This window comes from Bos taurus, chromosome 16 (assembly GCF_002263795.3).
Source record: "Bos taurus isolate L1 Dominette 01449 registration number 42190680 breed Hereford chromosome 16, ARS-UCD2.0, whole genome shotgun sequence".
NCBI lineage: Eukaryota > Metazoa > Chordata > Mammalia > Artiodactyla > Bovidae > Bos > Bos taurus.
The window spans coordinates 40602688-40623517 of NC_037343.1; the positions used below are offsets into that span (position 1 = coordinate 40602688).

At 38.0% G+C, this 20830-nt stretch overlaps 1 long non-coding RNA gene across 3 annotated transcripts in view; it reads left to right on the top strand.

Moving 5' to 3' along the window:
* The window catches only part of LOC132342129 (uncharacterized), a 209629-nt gene that overhangs the window by 148168 nt on the left and 40631 nt on the right, over window positions 1–20830 (top strand). The window lies entirely within an intron of this gene.

Sequence of the window (20830 nt, forward strand, 5' to 3'; positions counted from 1 at the left end):
ACTTAGCAGCAGCAGTATGAAATCTAATTAAGCTTTTGAGGGTTTTTTTTTTTCTTTTTCATTTTTTTCTCAGTCACATTTTTCATTGTTAGTATAAACCTCTGCCTTTATGTTGGGCTTTTGCAGTTCTGGGGAGGGTTTATTTTTTTCTCTTTTTTAATTTTAATTTTTTAAACCTATTATTATTTTTCTACATTTATTCCTTTGCTGGCTTTTCCTACTGTTCTTTTACCCTTCCTATTAATCTTTAATATATGTAAATCTTCTTTATCAACCACTATTTAACTTTGGATATCTATTATTTCTTTCTTTTCTTTCTTTCCTTTAGTCTCAATATATTTGTTAGTTTTGTTCTCATTGCTTTATTCCCCAATTGGCACCTTGCTTTAGTTTTGTTTTCCAATGTGCTTTAGTTAGTTTTGTTCTGATAGATACAATTTTTGGTTTCCTTTGTTTATCAGGTCAATCTATTGTACTTTATTTTTGTTGGACTGTTTTGATTTTGCTTATGGGTGTATATGTATATTCAGTCACACTTTTTCTTGTTGTATGAACCTCTGCATCTGCTTTGGGCTTTTGCAGTTCTGTGGAGTTTTCCTTTATTTTTACTTTTTTCTTTCCTCTTCCTTATTTTTCTTTCTTTTCTCTTTTTTATCATTCTAACTTAAAATTTTTTAAACCTATTATATTTTTTATACATTTATTCCTTCATTTGCCTTTCCTACTGCTCTTTTTCCCTTGCAGTTAATCTTTATATAAATCTTCATCCTCTACCTCTATTTAACTTTGCATATCTATTCTTTATTTCTTTTCCTCTCAACATATTTGTTAGTTTTGTTTTCATTGCTTTAGTCCCCACTTGGCACCCTGCTTTAATTTTGTTTTGCAGTTTGTACTTTAGTTAGTTTTGTTCTTAACTGGTAGATATAATTTTTGGCTTCCTTTGTTTGTTGGGTCAATCTATTGTACTTTCTTTTTGCTGAACTGTTTTGATTTTGCTTTGGGTATATATGTATATGTGTATATTCCATTATTTTAATTATTTTTTGCCTGATTTTGTAACTGCAGTTTGCCTGGGGTTCATCTTTGGTTTCTCATTTTTGCATATTTGTGTTAATCTCACTTCATACCATAACAAGCCACTTGTAGAATCTTTGTTCCTGACCAGAGATAACACTCTGAGCCTTTGGAGTGGGAGCACTGACTCCAAGACCCTTGACTACCAGAGAACTAACCCTAGGGAGTATCAAATAGGGAGAGCTCACACAAAGGAAACCACTGGAATATAAGACCTGGCATCACCCAACCACCAATAGCACCCTGTGCAGGATGCCTCATCTAAACAACAAACAAAAGAAAATTACAAACCAAATCATCAGCAGACAGGATTACCACCTCACTTAGGCTTGCCCAACAGAGGAAAAACAAGCAAACAAGCAAAAACTCAGCACAAACTCACCCTATAAGAAGGTTACACAACCACTGGACCAACCTTAGAGGGCGGAAGCCAAAAGGAAGAAAGGATTCAAGACTAAAACCTGGGAAAAGGAGACCTCAAGCACAATAACTTAAAAAAAAAAATAACAAAAAGGCTGAGAAATACTACACAAACAAAGGAACAAACTAGAAACACAGAAGTCCAAATAAATGAAGAGGAAATAGAAAAATTACCTGGAAAAGAATTCAGAATAATGATAGTAAAGATGATCAAAAACCTTTAAAGCAAAATGGAGAAAATTCAAGAATCAATTAACAAAGACCCAGAAGAATTAAAGAATAAACATGCAGAGACAAACAACACAATTACTGAAATTAACAATATTCTTGAAGAAATCAATGGCAGACTATCTGAAGCAGAAGAACAAATCAGTGAGCTGGAAGATAAAAGGGTGGAATTAACTTCTAAAGAGCAGAATAAAGTAAAAAGAAAGAAAAGTACTGAAGATAGTCTCAGAGACCTCTGGAATCAATTGATATCAAATGAACCAACATTTGAATTAGAGGGGTCCCAGAAGAAGAAGAGAAAAAGAAAGGGTATGAGAAAATTTTTGAAGAGATTATAGTTGAAATTTTCCCCAACATGGAAAGGGAAACAGGCAATCAACTCCAAGAGGCACAAAGAGACCTATACAGGATAAACCCAAGGAGGAACACACCAAGACATATACTAATCAAACTAACAAAGACTAAACACAAAGAAAGAATATTAAAAGCAGCAAGGGAGAAGCAACAAAACATACAAGGGAAATCTCATATGCTTAACAGCCGATCATTAAGCAGAAACTGCAGGCCAGAAGGGAATGGCAGGATATATTTAAAGTACTGAAACGGAAAAATCTACAACCAAGATTACTGTACCTGGCAAGAATCTCATTCAAAATTGATGGAGAAATAAAAAGCTTTTCAGACAAGCAAAAGTAGAGAGAATTCAGTACCACCACACCAGCTTTACAACAAATGTTAAATGGACTCATATAATCAAGAAATACAAGAGAAGAAAAAAGATCTAAAAAATCAAACCCAAACAATTAAGAAAATGGCAATAGGAACATCAGATCAGTTCACTTCACTTCACTTCAGTCGCTCAGTCGTGTCCGACCCTTTGCGACCCCATGAATCACAGCACGCCAGGCCTCCCTATCCATCACCAACTCCCAGAGTTTACTCAGACTCATGTCCATCAAGTCAGTGATGCCATCCAGCCATCTCATCCTCTGTCATCCCCTTCTCCTCCTGCCCCCAATCCCTCCCAGCATCAGAGTCTTTTCCAATGAGTCAACTTTTCACATGAGGTGGCCAAAGTACTGGAGTTTCAGTTTTAGCATCATTCCTTCCAAAGAAATCTCAGGGCTGATCTCCTTCAGAATGGACTGGCTGGATCTCCTTGCAGTCCAAGGGACTCTCAAGAGTCTTCTCCAACACCACAGTTCAAAAGCATCAATTCTTCAGCGCTCAACCTTCTTCACAGTCCAACTCTCACATCCATACATGACCACAGGAAAAACCATAGCCTTTCCTAGATGGACCTTTGTTGGCAAAGTAATGTCTCTGCTTTTCAATATGCTATCTAGGTTGGTCATAACTTTTCTTCCAAGGAGTAAGCATCTTAATTTCATGGCTGCAGTCACCATCTGCAGTGATTTTGAAGCCCCCCCAAAAATAAAGTCTGCCACTGTTTCCACTGTTTCCCCATCTATTTCCCATGAAGTGATGGGACCAGATGCCATGATCTTCGTTTTCTGAATGTTGAGTTTTAAGCCAACTTTTTCACTCTCCTTTTTCACCTTCATCAAGAGGCTTTTTAGTTCCTATTCACTTTCTGCCATAAGGGTGGTGTCATCTGCACATCTGAGGTTATTGAGATTGCTCCCAGCAATCTTGATTCCAGCTTGTGCTTCTTCCAGCCCAGCATTTCTCATGATGTACTCTGCATATAAGTTAAATAAACAGGGTGACAATATACAGCCTTGACGTACTCCTTTTCCTATTTGGAACCAGTCTGTTGTTCCATGTCCAGTTCTAACTGTTGCTTCCTGACCTGCATACAGATTTCTCAAGAGGCAGGTCAGGTGGTCTGGTATTCTCATCTCTTTCAGAATTTTCCACAGTTTATTGTGATCCACACAGTCAAAGGCTTTGGCATAGTCAGTAAAGCAGAAATAGATGTTTTTTGGAACTCTCTTGCTTTTTCAATGATCCAGTGGATGTTGGCAATATACATCAATAATTACTTTCAATGTAAATGGATTTAAATGCTCCAACCAAAAGACACAGACTGGATGAATGGGTACAAAAACAAAATCCATATATATGCTGTCTACAAGAAACTCACTTCAGATCTCAAGACACATATAGATTGAAAGTGACAGGATGGAACAATATATTCCATGCAAATGAGAAGCAAAAGAAAGCTGGAGTAGCAATGCTCATACCAGACAAAATAGACCTTAAAATAAAGATTACAGGAGATAAGGAAGGACAGTACATAATGATCAAGGGGTCAATCCAAGAGGAAGACATAACAATTGTAAATATCTATGCACCCAACATAGGAGCACCTCAATACATAAGACAAACACTAACACACATAAAAGGAGAAATTGACAATAACACAATAATAGTAAGAGACTTTAACACCCCACTCACACCAATGGACAGATCATCAAAACAGAAAATTAATAAGGAAACACAAGTCTTAAGTGATACATTAGACAAGATGGATCTCATTGATATCTTCAGGACATTCCATCCAAATGCAGAAGAATACACCTTCTTCTCAAGTGCACATGGAACATTCTCCAGGATAGACCACATCTTGGGTCACAAATCAAACCTCAGTACATTTAAGAAAATAGAAATCATATCAAGCATCTTCTCTGACCACAATGCTATGAGACTAGACATCGATTACAAGAAAAAAATTGTAGGAAACACAAACACATGGAGATTAAAACACATTTCTAAATAACCAACAGGTTACTGAAGAAATCAAAAGGAAAATTTTAAAAATTCTAGAAACAAATGACAATGAAAACATAACAACTCAAAACCTATGGGATGCAGCAAAAGCAGTTCTAAGAGGGAAGTTTATAGCAATACAATCTTACCTCAAGAAACAAGAAAAACATCAAATAGACAATCTTACTTTACACCTAAAACAACTGGAAAAAGAAGAACAAAAAGAAAACACAAAATTAGTTTAAGAAATCATAAAGATCCAAGCAGAAATAAATGAAAAAGAAATGAAAGAACCAATAGTAAAGATTAATAAAACTAAAAGCTGGTTCTTTGAGAAGGTAAACAAGATTGACAAGCCTTTATCCAGACACATCAAGAAAAAGAGAAGAATCAAATCAACAAAATTAGAAATGAAAAAGGAGAGGCTACAACAGACGATGTAGAAAAACAAAGGATTGTAAGAGACTATTATGAACATCTATATGGCAATAAAATTGACAACCTGGAAGAAATGGACAGGTTCTTAGAAAGTTCAGTATTCCAAGACTGAACCAGGAAGAAATTGAAATTATGAACAATCCAATTACAAGCACTGAAATTGAAGCTGTGATCAAAAATCTCCCATAAATCAAAAGCCCAGGACCAGATGGCTTCACAGGAGAATTCTATCAAACATTTAGAGAAGAGCTATTGCCTATTCTTCTAAAACTCTTTCAAAAATTTGCAGAGGATGGAACACTTCCAAACACATTCTACAAGGCCACCATCACCCTGATACCAAAACCAGACAAAGACAACACACAAAAAGAAAACTATAGGCCAATATCACTGATGAACATAGATGCAAAAATCCTCAGCAAAGTTTTAGCAAAGAGAATTCAGCAACATATCAAAAAAATAAAAAGAAAAAAGAAAAAGAAAAACCACTCATGATCAAGTTAGGTTTATTCCAGGAATGCAAGGATTCTTCAATATATGCTTATCAATCAATGTGATACACCATAACAACAGATTGAAAGATAAAAACCATATAATCATCTCAATAGATGCAGAAAAAACCTTTGACAAAATTCAGCACCCATTTATGATTAAAACTCTTCAAAAACTAGGCATAGAAGCAATCTACCTCAACATAGTAAAGGCCATATATGATAAGCCTACAGCAAACATTATTCTCAATGGTGAAAAGCTGAAAGCATTCTCCCTAAGATTAGAAGCAAGACAAAGGCATCCCCTTTCACCACTATTATTCAACATAGTTCTGGAGGTCCACTACAGCAATCAGAGAAGAAAAAGAAATAAAAGGAATCCAGGTGGGAAAAGAAGTAAAGCTCTCATTGTTTGCAGATACCATGACACTGTACATAGAAAACCCTAAAGAGAATATCAGAAAGTTACTGGAGCTAATCAGTGAATTTAGCAAAGTTGCAGGATACAAAATCAATATGCAGAAATCACTTGTATTTCTATATACTAACAATGAAAAATCAGAAAGAGCAATTAAGGAATCAATCCCATTCATCATTGCAACAAAAAGAAATAAATATCTAGGACTAAACTTACCTAAGGAGACAAAAGAACTATACACAGAAAAGTATAAGACACCAATGAAGAAATCAAAGATGACATAAACAGATGGAGAGGTAGTCCATGTTCCTGGTTAGGAAAAATCAATATTGTGAAAATGACTATACTGCCAAATGCAATCTACAGATTCAGTGCGATCCCTATCAAATTACCCATGGCATTTTTCACAGAACTAGAACAAAAAATTTCACAATTCATATGGAAACACAGAAGACCCCAAATAGCCAAAGCAGTTTTGAGATAGAAGAATGGAGCTAGAGGAGTCAACCTTCCTGACTTCAGATTATACTATAAAGCTACAGTCATCAAGACAGTATGGTACTGGCACAAAAACAGAAATATAGATCAATGCAACAAGATAGAAAGCCCAGAAATAAACCCATGCACCTATGGGTACCTTATTTTTGACAAAGGGGGCAAGAATATACAATGGGACAAAGACAGCCTCTTCAATATATGTTGAGAAAACTGGACAGCCACATGTAAAAGAATGAAATTAGAACACTTCCTAACACCATACACAAAGAAACTCACAATGAGTTAAAGACCTAAATCTAAGACCAGAAACTATAAAATTCTTGCAGGAAAGCATAGGAAAAACCCTCGATGACATTAATCAGAGCAAGATCCTGTATGACCCATCTCCTAGAGTAATGGAAATAAAACCAAAGTAAACAAGTGGGACCTGGTTAATCTTAATAACTTTTGCACAACAAAGGAAACTATAAGCAAGGTGAAAAGACAGCCCTCACAATGGGAGAAATAATAGCAAATGAAACAAATGACAAAGGATTAATTTCCAAAATATACAAGCAGCTCATACAGCTCAATATCAGAAAAACAAACAACCCAATCAAACAATGGGGAAAAGATCTAAATGGACATTTCTCCAAAGAAGGCATACAGATGGCTAACAAACACATGAAAAGATGCTCAACATCGCTCATTACTAGAGAAATGCAAATCAAACCTACAATAGATATCACCTCACCCCATTCAGAATGACCATCATCAAAATGTCTACAAACAATAAATGCTGGAGAGGGTGTGGAGACAAGGGAATGCTCTTGCACTTTTGTCTGGAATGTAAATTGATACAGCCACTATGGAAGACGGTATGGAGATTTCCTTAAAAAAACTAGAAATAAAACCACCATATGACCCAGTAATCCCACTCCTAGGCATATACCCTGAGGAAACCAGGGTTGAAAAAGACTCATGTGCCCCATTGTTCATTGCAGCACTATTTACAATAGCTAGAACATGGAAGCAACCTAGATGTCCATCTACAGATAAATGGATAAAGAAGTTGTGGTACATATGCACAATGTACTATTACTCAGGTTTTAAACGGAATGCATTTGAGTCCGTTCTAATGAAGTGGATGAACCTAGAACCTATTATACAGAGTGAAGTGAGTCAGAAAGAGAAAGACAAATATCATATTCTAACACACATATACAGAATCTAGAAAAATGGTACTGAAAGATTTATTCACAGGGCAGCAATGGAGAAACAGACACAGAGAATAGACTTATGGACATGGGGAGAGGGGAGGAGAGGGTGAGATGTATGGAAAGAGTAACATGGAAACTTACATTAGCATATGTAAAATAGATAGCCAACGGAAATTTGCTGTATGTCTCAGGAAACTCAAACAGGGGCTCTGTATCAACCTAGAGGGGTGGGATTGGGAGGCAGATGGGAGGGAGGTTCAAAAGGGAGGGGATATATGTATACCTATGGCTGATTCATGTTGATGTTTGGCAGAAAACAGCAAAATTCTGTAAAGCAATTATCCTTCAGTAAAAAATTAAATTAAAAAAAATTGGGGATACATGTATCTCTTTCAATTATGGTTTCCTCAGGGTGTGTGCTGGGTTGCATAGCATTTGTATTCCCACTTTTTTAAGGAATTTCCACACTGTTCTTCACAGTGGCCCTACCAGTTTGCATTCCCACCAGCAATGTAAGAAGGCTCCCTTTTCTCCACACCCTCTCTAGCATTTATTGTTTGTAGACTTTTTGATGAAAGCATTTTCTTCCTCCTGTTGGTTGTGGAAGTGTTTTTCTCTGAAAAATGTTGTTGTGGTGCTTCAAGAAGTGGTAGTTGGTTGGTGAGAGGCCAGTTGAATATGGCAGATGAGGCAAAATTTCATAACCCAATTCGTTCAACTTTTTTGAAGCATTGATTGTGCAATGTGCTGTCAGGTGTTGTGGAGAAGAATTGGGCTCTTTCTGTAGACCAGTGCTAGCTGCAGGCATTGAAGTTTTTGGTGGATCTTATTGATTTACAGAGCATACTTCTCAGATGTAATGGTTTTCACTGGGATTCAGAAAGCTGTAGTGGATCAGACTGGCAGCAGACCGCCAACAGTGACCATGACCTTTCTTTGGTCCAAATTTGACTTTGGAAAGTGTTTTATAGCTTCTTCTCAGTCCAACCACTGAACTGATTATCATTGGTTGTCATATAAAATCCACTTTTAGTCACATGTCACAATCTGATTGAGAAATAATTTGTTATTGCATAGAATAAGAAAAGATGACCCTTCAAAATGATGATTTTTAAAAATTTTTGGTCAGCTCATGAGGCACCCACATATTGAGCTTTTTCAGATTTCCAATTTGCTTCACATGCCAAATGACCACAGAATGGTCAATGTTGAGTTCTTTGGCAACTTCTCATGTAGTTGTAACAATATCAACTTCAGTGATCCTCTCAATTGGTTGTCAACTTCTGTTGGCCGGCCACTGCACTTCTCATCTTCAAGGCTGCCATCTCCTTTGTAAACTTCTTGAACCACCACTGCACTGCATGTTCTTTAGCTGTTCCTGTCCAAAACCATTGTTGATATTGTGGGTTGTCTGCTGTTTTACAATCATTTTGAACTCAAATAAGAAAATCACATAAGTTTGCTTTTTTCCCTAACATTTCCCTAGTCTAAAATAAATATAAAATAAACAGCAAGTAATGTCATTAGCAAAAAATAAAATAAAATAAAACAAGAAATGCACATTAAAATGATTGATGTAGAACATCATTTTAACCACATTTCATTGTAACCACATTTATTTAAGAATGTATTCTAATATCAAACAGCAAAGTCCAACAATGCAAAACTGCAATTACTTTTGCACCAACTTAACATTAGTCTCTCAGTCGTGTAGGGCTCTTTGCAACCCCATGGACAGGCTCCTCTGTCCATGGGATTCTTCACACAAGAATACTGGAGTGTGTTGCATTCCCTTCTTCAGGGGATCTTCCTGACTCAGGGATAGAACCTGGGTCTCCTGTGTTGCAGGCAGATTCTTTATCATCTGAGCCACCAGGGAAGCCATTGCACCAGTGTTCCAAACAGTGGGAGCTAAAAACACAAAGGCCAAAGTGTGCAGAGTAGGTATTGAGAACTGGGACAGGGGAACCAGGGAGGGGTGAGACCAAATGAGAAGAGCAGAATGTTTTAGAAAGTTAAATGGCCTTCCTTGGAATCTAGCCATCCTTTCTTATGTCCACTTGTAAATCTCAGGACCTGTTTTGAAAGAGGCAACTGAAAAAACTGAAGGTATGGTTTAGGGAGCTGCAATCAGAGGGAACTATGCACTGCATCTTCCTTTTCGTCCTTAGGGCTGTGCTGAGGGAACTCCCATTTTCCCGTATTTGTCTCTCTCATCCCTGCCCCACACCAGTGCCAACATCCATCTTCAGGAAGAGCTGTTCACACCAAGGCAGGTGTGGCAAACCCAGCATGGTGCAGATCAGGAACAATGGCTCAGACTCTCAAACACCCATATGTGTTAAGTGCACAGCATCTGCCATCCTGGCCTCAGGCCCCAAAAGGAGGCTGCTTTCTAGGAAAGCTTTCACCAGTTGCTTTTCTGCTTCAAGATAGTAAAACTAGCATTCACCCCTCTGGGCTTTCATTTTAGTTCTCTTCCAATGCTTCCCTGAAGGAGGTAAAGGAGAGAATTCTTTCTCAATATTCTTTCAAACGAAAGCACACAGGCCCTTTTTCTTCCCCCACCAACCAGAATACAATTTCTCACTTACTTCTGATTCCTAATATAAGTCAGTAGCAAGGTTTATATGTATATTTCTCTGACTGAACTGTGATCTCCCCAAGGACAAGACATTATGCTACACGAGCCCCTTTCATCTTTTCACCCCAGTGTTCAACAGCCTGGCTGATGCCTATGGAGTATTTATCAACTGGAAAAAGAGAAAAGACCCCATAAGAGTTTCTAGACATTGTCCTGAAATTTTTTCTAAGACAAACCAGCTCATGAATGAATACTTGTATTCATGCACACTCCACCCAACTCAGGGCCATTAAACTCTTTAAATTTAGGTTAATGCTTCCTTTAAATGGAAAAAGATCAGATGGCCCCAGTAAATCATCAGATCTTTTCCAAAGTGGCAGCTAGCCATAAGCAAGGTCTTATGATCACACAGGGCAATTTTGCCAGAAAAGAGACTGGGGGTTAGGATACAGAGTTTCGGGTATTTATTAGGAAAGTAGGAGATGTTGATGCTACCTGGGGAAAGGCTTTATGTTTCTTATGATTGAGTGAAGGGCCCAGATTCTAGGAAAGTGTGCAAAAGACCACATTACTGGCTTCATGACCTATAATTGGGCTTCCCTTGTAGCTCAGTTGGTAAAGAATCTGACTGAAATACAGGAAACCTGGGTTCAATTCCTGGGTCAGGAAGATCCCCTGGAGAAGGAAATGGCAACCCACACCAGTATTCTTGCCTGGAGAATCCTATGGACAGAGGAGCCTGGCAGGCTACAGTCCATGTGGTCACAAGAGTTGGACACAACTTAGCAACTAAACCACCACCAATTGAGCAGGTTGCACAATTTTGCCATGTTCAAGAGACCTTGTTCTGATCGCTAGGAAACCATTCCTTCCCTCTAATACACACACACACACACACACACACACACCCCTTTCTATAGAGAAGAGAGAGCCATGAGCATTCTAAAACCAGATGGGGAGCCAAAGGAGGAAAAGAACAAAGCACTATGTGGATTTTTAAAGAAAATATGTGTCATAAATTAGTTGTTAAGAAACTTTAGTATTGTCTTAAAAGAAAATTCCTCAAAGTCTCTAAAAAGTAGCCAGAATAAAGCTGACAAATTTGTGGCTTTTTCTAGAGGCCCACTGTGTAAATCTTGAGAAAACACCCCACGCTGTTGACACAACTTTCTCCTACTGGGCCATTCCCTTCTATTCCTCTTTCCTTCCTTCCAGTACACAAACTAAGACTGCTTTCTTGAAATTTTCCTGAGCATCATTGTTTCTGTGTCTGTTAAAGTACTGGTTCTTATCTCATACAGGACCATCGTCATCTCTCCTGGGCGGTCACTGAATTCTCATGCCCACCGAACATTGTCTGTACACTACATATAGATGCATCACAAATACTTCTGAAAAAGCCATGATAGTGTACAGTAAGTCCCCTACCTACGAATGAGTTCTATTCCAAGCGCATATTTGTAAGTTCAATTTGTTCAAAAGTCCAACAATGTTAGCCTAGGTACCCAACTAACAAAATTGTTTATATAGTATTGTAATAAGCTTTATAATACTTTTCACACAAATAACGCATGAAAAACACAAAAAATAAAGGAAACATTTTTAATTTTACAGTACAGTACCTTGAAAGTTATAGTAGTCCCAGCTACTTCACTACTGCCTTTACACTGGCTTCCAGACATCCTGGGCTTGAAATAGAGACATTTCACGACTGTGCTCTATAGAAAACTGTAAAGTACTCAGAAAAGTACACTTGTAGAGTGTGCAAGCACACGACAATGGCATGACAGATGAACTAGCTTACGTGATTGGACATGCTCACGTTTTTGAAAGTTTGCAACTTGAAAGTCCGTATGTAGGGGACTTACTGTAAAATTAATTCATTTAAAAGACACCTTCTGTCATTTTTATAATCAGCAAATATTAAAGGTATCTACTTTTAAATTAATTTTTATTGAGGTGTAATTGACATATAACATATTAGTTTAAGATATGCAGCATAGTGATTTGATATTTGTATATGTTAAAAAGTGATCACAAGAAGTCTAATTAACATCCATCATCACCTAGCTACAATTTTTTTTCTTATGATGAGAATTTTTAAGATCTGTTTTCCTGGTGTCTTTCAAATATGCCTTAGTTTTCTTTGGACCTCAGTCTTTTTAATAACTCAAGGGCTAGCTAAAAATTAGCTTGTCCAAACTTGCCCAGTGTTTAAGAGGACACAGCATCCACTGGCAGTGTATTTAGGTCTGCTGGCAATTCAACAAAGAAAAGAGCAGAGAGGTGGAATGATATAGTCACAATGGCAAAATAAATTCCTATAGTTGGAGAACACAGATGGAGAACACAGATGCCTGTTTTGGCTCTCACACCACAACAGAGCCTTGAACCTCATGCTCTTTAGTACTCACATCCCCCATCATACACACACACACACACACACACACACACACACACGGAGTGCACTCACACACCCTCATCTCTATTTCCTTATCAGTGCCTTCTTTGGTTACCCAGCTCTCTGTCACCTCTCCTTTCTTTAAACACCCATAGATAGCAATTCCCACTTTGCATTTTATTATCTCAGTCTTCTAGAGTGTCATATAGAACTTTCTGTCTCTAACCAAATTGCAAAGTCCTTGAGGATCAGTGACTGTGATTATACAACAGTTTCCTTGGGACCTTTACCTGGTCCTTGTATTGTGTTGAACTTCTTTTCAGTACATGAAGGTAATGACTGATGGATTGTTTTAGATGAAGCCTCTTATTCTGCAGGTCTGTTTCACATCCTTATCTTAAGTGAAAATTTCTTAGATATAATGTCTCCTAGTTTCCCTGAGAGAAAACAGCTTGGAGAATTTACTACCACTTTCCCTAATGCAGCCAAAGAAAAGGTGACAAAACAAATTATACACAGTGGAGTTATGCAGAGGTTTCCCATCTGATTTTATTTCCCTTACTAAAATGTATCTTCTGTGTCATGCGACAACTGTGTCAGTGAGATGCAAAAGGCTTGGAAGTTGTCCTAGAACTTTAGAAAAGACAAGAAAATAGAAAACAAATGTTCTTCTTCAACAGCTCTGGTTTTAATCCCATGGGGGAAGCCTCAGCATCAGAAATCATGTGGGCACTCCATTTCCTGGTGATTACAGACATGCTTCTCAATGGCAGGTTTCCAAAAGATATTTCTGCCTCTTTGATATCAGTTGTAGTACCTTCTGATTGGGCCTCCAATTGGCACAGTGGTAAAGAACCTTCCTGCCAATGCAGGAGATGCAAGGGACACAGGTTCAATGTCCAAGTTGGGAAAATTCCCCTGGAGTAGGAAAGAGCAAACCAGTCCAGTATTCTTTGCCTGGAGAATCCCATGGACAGAAAAGCCTGGCAGGCTACAGCCCTGGGGGTCACAAAAGGGTCAGACACAACTGAGTGCACACACACATACACACACACCTTCTGCATGCAAGCTCATTCAGGCTAAGCCCATTTCCCAATTTTTTTCAGTTTTTCCTAGAGATTGGTTTTGTAGTACTCAATATACCTGATTAAATGACACCTTCATTTGTGATTTTTACTTCATAATAATTATGTAACACATTTTATAATTATGTTATGAAATATGGTATACATCATAATAGTTAATCTAAGCAATAACTCCCTTCCCACTACATGGTGTCTTGGAAGAATTCTGTCCCTTAACTGGAGCTTATGATCTGCATTGAGGAGTGAGCTAATATGACAGAATGATGGAGAGTTTAGCCTCAAAGTCAACCACCTGAACTTGCTGTCTGCCTTTGCTACTTATCTCTTGCATGAACTTGGGCAAGTGTCTTATCTTCTCCACGTCTCAGTTTCCTTATTTGGCATGGATTTGTTAAGAGGATTAAATGAACTGATCCACATAAAGTATTTTTAAAAGCTGCTGGTATACTTAATGTTCAGTAGATACTATTTATTATTAGTTATTCTCCTTGTCTAGCTCCAGAGGATATGTCAGTCACCTGGAGTTCTGGACACATTCTCTCTCAACTCTGAATTTGGGCCCTCCACCCTGAAACAGAGACTCTTACCTACCTCAGGAAGGTCAACAGAGCTCCCTCCTCCGTGACCTCATGTGGATGGATGCTGAACATCTTGTGTGCTGTGGAGTTGGAGCAGGAAGCAGTGCATGGGGCCCAGGGCTGCCAACTTGACTGAGTTCAAACAAACATCGTTGATCCCAGACACACTCCATGACAAGTCAGCAGTCTGCTTTGATTTCCTCTTTCCTCACTGCTTCCTTTTCAGTAAATCAGTAGTCCACACCAGACCATGGTATAACAAGATATTTTCTAGGGCTTCATAAAGATGATTAGTTTCTTAAATGTTACCTGATCAGATCAAAGTTAGTACAAATATTCGGAAATTCCATAGTGTTTTGCAGTGTGTTGTGTCCAATATAACCTGTAAAACAGCTTCAAGATGAACTTCTTGAACTTCTTGAGTGTTAAGAAATTGTTGTCTTATTTCTGTCGCTGATTCTGAGACTGCACTGGCTGGAGGACTTTAGGCAAATGACTTCCTTCTTGAATTTGGGCCTTCCCCAGAATAATCTCTGAAAAATAATATTCATTCCTACTCTACTATCAGAGATGGGCTAAAGACATGGCAAGAGTCACCCCACCCCTCAAACAAAAGGTGGGTGCAAGGAAATAAACATGTTCCCTGATTTGGCAACTTCTCAAGTCTATCTTTCTGTATTTCCATGATAAACTAATTAATAGAGAATTTGGATGAACTTGTGGCATCAAAAAAAAAATTTGGAAAGATGATCCTATTGTATGAGGAATGATGTTGTTTAATAAGGAATTACTTTCAGGATAGGATAACTTTAGGTGGGCGTTATTTTGTTAAAATTTTGCTGTGACTTGAATTAAGGTTTCAAAATGTAAATCTCAAATTATCCTGAGAACCCTCCACAAGGCTGTCAGTGATTTCCTAACTCTCATTCAAATCTTGAATCTTTGGCTAATCAGTATAAAACACATTTGTCCAAACTTAGAAGTCCCTGAGAATTCCAGTACTTTTTTTTTTTTTTTTTTACTTTGCAATATTGTATTCATTTTGCCATACATTGACATGAGTCCGCCATGGGTGTAATGTGTTCCCCATCCTGAACCCCCCTCCCACCTCCCTTCCCATCCCATTCCTCTGTGTCATCCTAGTGCACCGGCCCTGAGCACCCTGTATCATGCATCGAACCTGGACTGGCTATCTGTTTCACATATGATAATTTACATATTTCAATGCCATTCTCCCATATCATCCCATCCTTGCCCTCTTCCACAGAGTCTAAAAGACTGTTCTATACATCTGTGTCTCTTTTGCTGTCTCGCATACAGGATTATCATTACCATCTTTCTAAATTCCATATATATGCATTAGTATACTGTATTGGTGTTTTTCTTTCTGCCTACTTCACTCTGTATAATAGGCTCCAGTTTCATCCACCTCATTAGAACTGATTCAAATGTATTCTTTTTAATGGCTGAGGAATACTCCATTGTGTATATGTACCACAGCTTTCTTATCCATTCGTCTGCTGATGGACATCTAGGTTGCTTCCATGTCCTGGCTATTATAAACAGTGCTGCTATAAACATTGGGGGTACACATGTCTCTTTCAATTCTGGTTTCCTCGGTGTGTATGCCCAGCAGTGGGGTTGCTGGGTCATAAGGCATTCTATTTCCAACTTTTTTTTTTTTTTTAATAGCTAATCTTTTTTTTTTTTAATTTTTAAACTTTACAATATTGTATTAGTTTTGCCAAATATCAAAATGAATCTGCCACAGGTATACCCGCGTTCCCCATCCTGAACCCTCCTCCCTCCTCCCTCCCCTACCCTCCCTCTGGGTCGTCCCAGTGCACCAGCCCCAAGCATCCAGTACCGTGCATCGAACCTGGACTGGCGACTCGTTTCATACATGATATTATACATGTTTCAATGCTATTCTCCCAAATCTCCCCACCCTCTCCCTCTCCCACAGAGTCCATAAGACTGATCTATACATCGGTGTCTCTTTTGCTGTCTCGTACACAGGGTTATTGTTACCATCTTTCTAAATTCCATATATATGTGTTAGTATACTGTATTGGTGTTTTTCTTTCTGGCTTACTTCACTCTGTATAATAGGTTACAGTTTTATCCATCTCATTAGAACTGAAAAACTGGAAATAGAACTGCCTTATGATCCAGCAATCCCACTGCTAGGCATACACACTGAGGAAACCAGAAGGGAAAGAGACACATGTACCCCAATGTTCATCGCAGCACTGTTTATAATAGCCAGGACATGGAAGCAACCTAGATGCCCATCAGCAGATGAATTGATAAGAAAGCTATGGTACATATACACAATGGAGTATTACTCAGCTATTTCCAACTTTTTAAGGAATCTCCACACTGTTCTCCATAGTGGCTGTACTAGTTTGCATTCCCACCAACAGTGTAAGAGGGTGCCCTTTTCTCCACACCCTCTCCAGCATTTATTGCTTGTAGACTTTTGGATCGCAGCCATTCTGACTGGTGTGAAATGGCACTTCATTGTGCTTTTGATTTGCATCTCTCTGCTAATGAATGATGTTGAGCATCTTTTCATGTGTTTGATAGCCACCTGCATGTCTTCTTTGGAGAAATGTATGTTTAGTTCTTTGGTCCATTTTTTAATTGGGTCTTTTATTTTTTGGAATTGAGCTGCAGGAGTTGCTTGTATATTTTTGAGATTAATTCTTTGTCCATTGCTTCGTTTGTTATTATTTTCTCCCATTCTGAAGGCTGTCTTTTCACCTTGCTTATAGTTTCCTTTGTTGTGCAGAAGCTTTTAATTTTAATTAGGTCCTATTTGTTTATTTTTACTTTTATTTCCAATATTCTGGGAGGTGGGTCATAGAGGATCCTGCTGTGGTTTATGTCAGAGAGTGTTTTGCCTATGTTTTCCTCTAGGAGTTTTATAGTTTCTGGTCTTACATTTAGATCTTTAATCCATTTTGAGTTTATTTTTGTGTATGGTGTTAGAAAGTGTTCTGCTGCTGCTACTAAGTCGCTTCAGTCATGTCCAACTCTGTGCGACCCCATAGACAGCAGCCCACCAGGCTCCCCCGTCCATGGGATTCTCCAGGCAAGAATACTGGAGTGGGGTGCCATTTCCTTCTCCAATGTATGAAAGTGAAAAGTGAAAGCGAAGTTGCTCAGTCGTGTCTGACTCTTAGTGACCCCATGGACTGCAGCCCACCAGGCTCCTCCGTCCATGGGATTTTCCAGGCAAGACTACTGGAATGGGGTGCCATTGCCTTCTCCGAGAAAGTGTTCTAGTTTCATTCTTTTACAAGTGGTTGACCAATTTTTCCAGCACCACTTGTTATAGAGATTGTCTTTTCTCCATTGTATATTCTTGCCTCCTTTGTCAAAGATAAGGTGTCCATAGGTGCGTGGGTTTATCTCTGGGCTTTCTATTTTGTTCCATTGACCTATATTTCTCTCTTTGTGCCAGTACCATACTGTCTTGATGACTGTGGCTTTGTATTAGAGCCTGGTTGATTCCTCCAGTTCCATTCTTCTTTCTCAAGATTGCTTTGGCTATTAGAGGTTTCTTGTATTTCCATACACATTGTGAAATTATTTGTTCTAGTTCTCTGAAAAATACCGTTGGTAGGTTGATAGGGATTGCATTGAATCTATAGATTTCTTTGGGTAGTATACTCATTTTCACTATATTGATTCTTCTGATCCATGAATACGGTATATTTCTCCATCTATTTGTGTCCTCTTTGATTTCTTTCACCAGTGTTTTATAGTTTTCTATATATACGTCTTTTGTTTCTTTAGGTAGATATATTCCCAAGTATTTTATTCTTTTTGTTGCAATGGTGAATGGAATTGTTTCCTTAATTTCTCTTTCTGTTTTCTCATTGTTAGTGTGTAGGAATGCAAGTGATTTGTGTGTGTTTTTATATCCTGAAACTTTACTATATTCATTGATTATCTCTAGTAATTTTCTGGTGGAGTCTTTAGGGTTTTCTATGCAGAGGCTTATGTCATCTGCAAACAGTGAGAGTTTTACTTCTTCTTTTCCAATCTGGATTCCTTTTATTTCTTTTTCTGTTCCGATTGCTATGGCCAAAACTTCCAAAACTATGTTGAATAGTAGTGGTGAGAGTGGGCACCTTTGTCTTGTCCCTGACTTTAGGGGAAATGCTTTCAATTTTTCACCATTGAGGATAATGTTTGCTGTGGGTTTGTCATATATAGCTTTTATTATCGGAGAAGGCAATGGCAACCCATTACAGTACTCTTTCCTGGAAAATCCCGTGGATGGAGGAGCCTGGTGGGCTGCAGTCCATGGGGTCTCTAAGAGTCGGACACAACTGAGCAACTTCACTTTCACTTTTCACTTTCACGCATTGGAGAAGGAAATGGCAACCCACTCCATTTGTCTTGCCTGGAGAATATGTTGAGGTATGTTCCTTCTATTCCTGCTTTCTGGAGGGTTTTTTTTTATCATAAATGGATGTTGAATTTTGTCAAAGGCTTTCTCTGCATCTATTGAGATAATCATATGGCTTTTATTTTTCAATTTGTTGATGTGGTGTATTACGTCGATTGATTTGTGGATACTGAAGAATCTTGCATCCCTGGGATAAAGCCCACTTGGTCATGATGTATGATCTTTTTAATATGTTGTTGGATTCTGTTTGCTAGAATTTTGTCAAGGATTTTTGCATTTATGTTCATCAGTGATATTGGCCTGTAGTTTTCTTTTTTTGTGGCATCTTTGTCAGGTTTTGGTATTAGGGTGATGGTGGCCTCCTAGAATGAGTTTAGTTTACCTTCCTCTGCAATTTTCTGGAAGAATTTGAGTAGGATAGGTGTTAGCTCTTCTCTAAACTTTTGGTAGAATTCAGCTGTGAAGCCGTCTGGTCCTGGGCTTTTGTTTCCTGGAAGATTTCTGATTACAGTTTCAATTTCTGTGCTTGTGATGGGTCTGTTAAGACTTTCTATTTCTTCCTTGTTCAGTTTTGGAAAGTTGTACTTTTCTAAGAAGTTATCCATTTCTTCCAAGTTGTCCATTTTATTTGCATATAGTTGCTGATAATAGTCTCTTATGATCCTTTGTATTTCTGTGTTGTCTGTTGTGATCTCTCCATTTTCATTTCTAATTTTGTTGATTTGATTTTTATCCCTTTGTTTCTTGATGAGTCTGGCTAATGGTTTGTCAATTTTATTTATTCTCTCAAAGAACCAGCTTTTGGCTTGGTTGATTTTTGGTATGGTCTCTTTTGTTTCTTTTGTATTTATTTCTGCCCTAATTTTTAAGATTTCTTTCCTTCTAGTAACCCTGGGGTTCTTCATTTCTTCCTTTTCTAGTTGCTTTAGGTGTAGAGTTAGGTTATTTATTTGACTTTTCTCTTGTTTCTTGAAGTAAGCTTGTATTGCTATGAACCTTCCTGTTAGCACTGCTTTTACAGTGTCCCATAGGTTTTGGTTGTTGTGTTTTCATTTTCATTCGTTTCTATGCATATTTTTATTTCTTTTTTTATTTTTTATGTGATTTGTCAGTTATTCAGCAGCGTGTTGTTCAGCCTCCATATGTTGGAATTTTTAATAGTTTTTCTCCTGTAATTGACATCTAATCTTACTGCATTGTGATCAGAAAAGATGCTTGGAATGATTTCAATTTTTTGAATTTACCAAGGCTAGGTTTGTGGCCCAGGATGTGATCTATCCTGGAGAAGGTTCCGTGTGCACTTGAGAAAAAGCTGAAATTCATTGTTTTGGGGTGAAATGTCCTATAGATCTCAATTAGGTCTAACCGGTCTATTATATCATTTAAAGTTTGTGTTTCCTTGTTAATTTTCTGTTTAGTTGATCTACCCATAGGTGTGAGTGGGGTTTTAAAGTCTCCCACTATTATTGTGTTATTGTTAATTTCCCCTTTCATACTTGTTAGCATTTGTCTTACATATTGTGGTGCTCCTATGTTGGGTGCATATATATTTATAATTGTTTTATCTTCTTGGATTGGTCCTTTGATCATTATGTAGTATCCATCTTTGTCTCTTTTCACAGCCTTTGTTTTAAAGTCTATTTTATCTGATATGAGTATTGCTACTCCTGCTTTCTTTTGGTCTCTATTTGCATGGAATATCTTTTTCCAGCCCTTCACTTTCAGTCTGTATGTGTCCCTTGTTTCAAGGTGGGTCTCTTGTAGACAATATATATAGGAGTCTTATTTTTGTATCCATTCAGCCAGTCTTTGTCTTTTGGTTGGGGCCTTCAACCCATTCACATTTAAGGTAATTATTGATAAGTATGATCCCGTTGCCATTTACTTTATTGTTTTGGGTTTGAGTTTATACACCCTTTCTGTGTTTCCTATCTAGAGAAGATCCTTTAGGATTTGTTGGAGAGCTGATTTGGTGGTGCTGAATTCTCTCAGCTTTTGCTTGTCTGTAAAGCTTTTGATTTCTCCTTCATATTTGAATGGGATCCTTGCTGGGTACAGTAATCTGGGATGTAGGTTATTTTCTTTCATCCTGCCATTCCCTTCGGGCCTGAAGAGTTTCTATTGAAAGATCAGCTGTTATCCTTATGGGAATCCCCTTGTGTGTTATTTGTTGTTTTTCCCTTGCTACTTTTAATATTTGTTCTTTGTGTTTGATCTTTGTTAATTTGATAAATATGTGTCTTGGGGCATTTCGCCT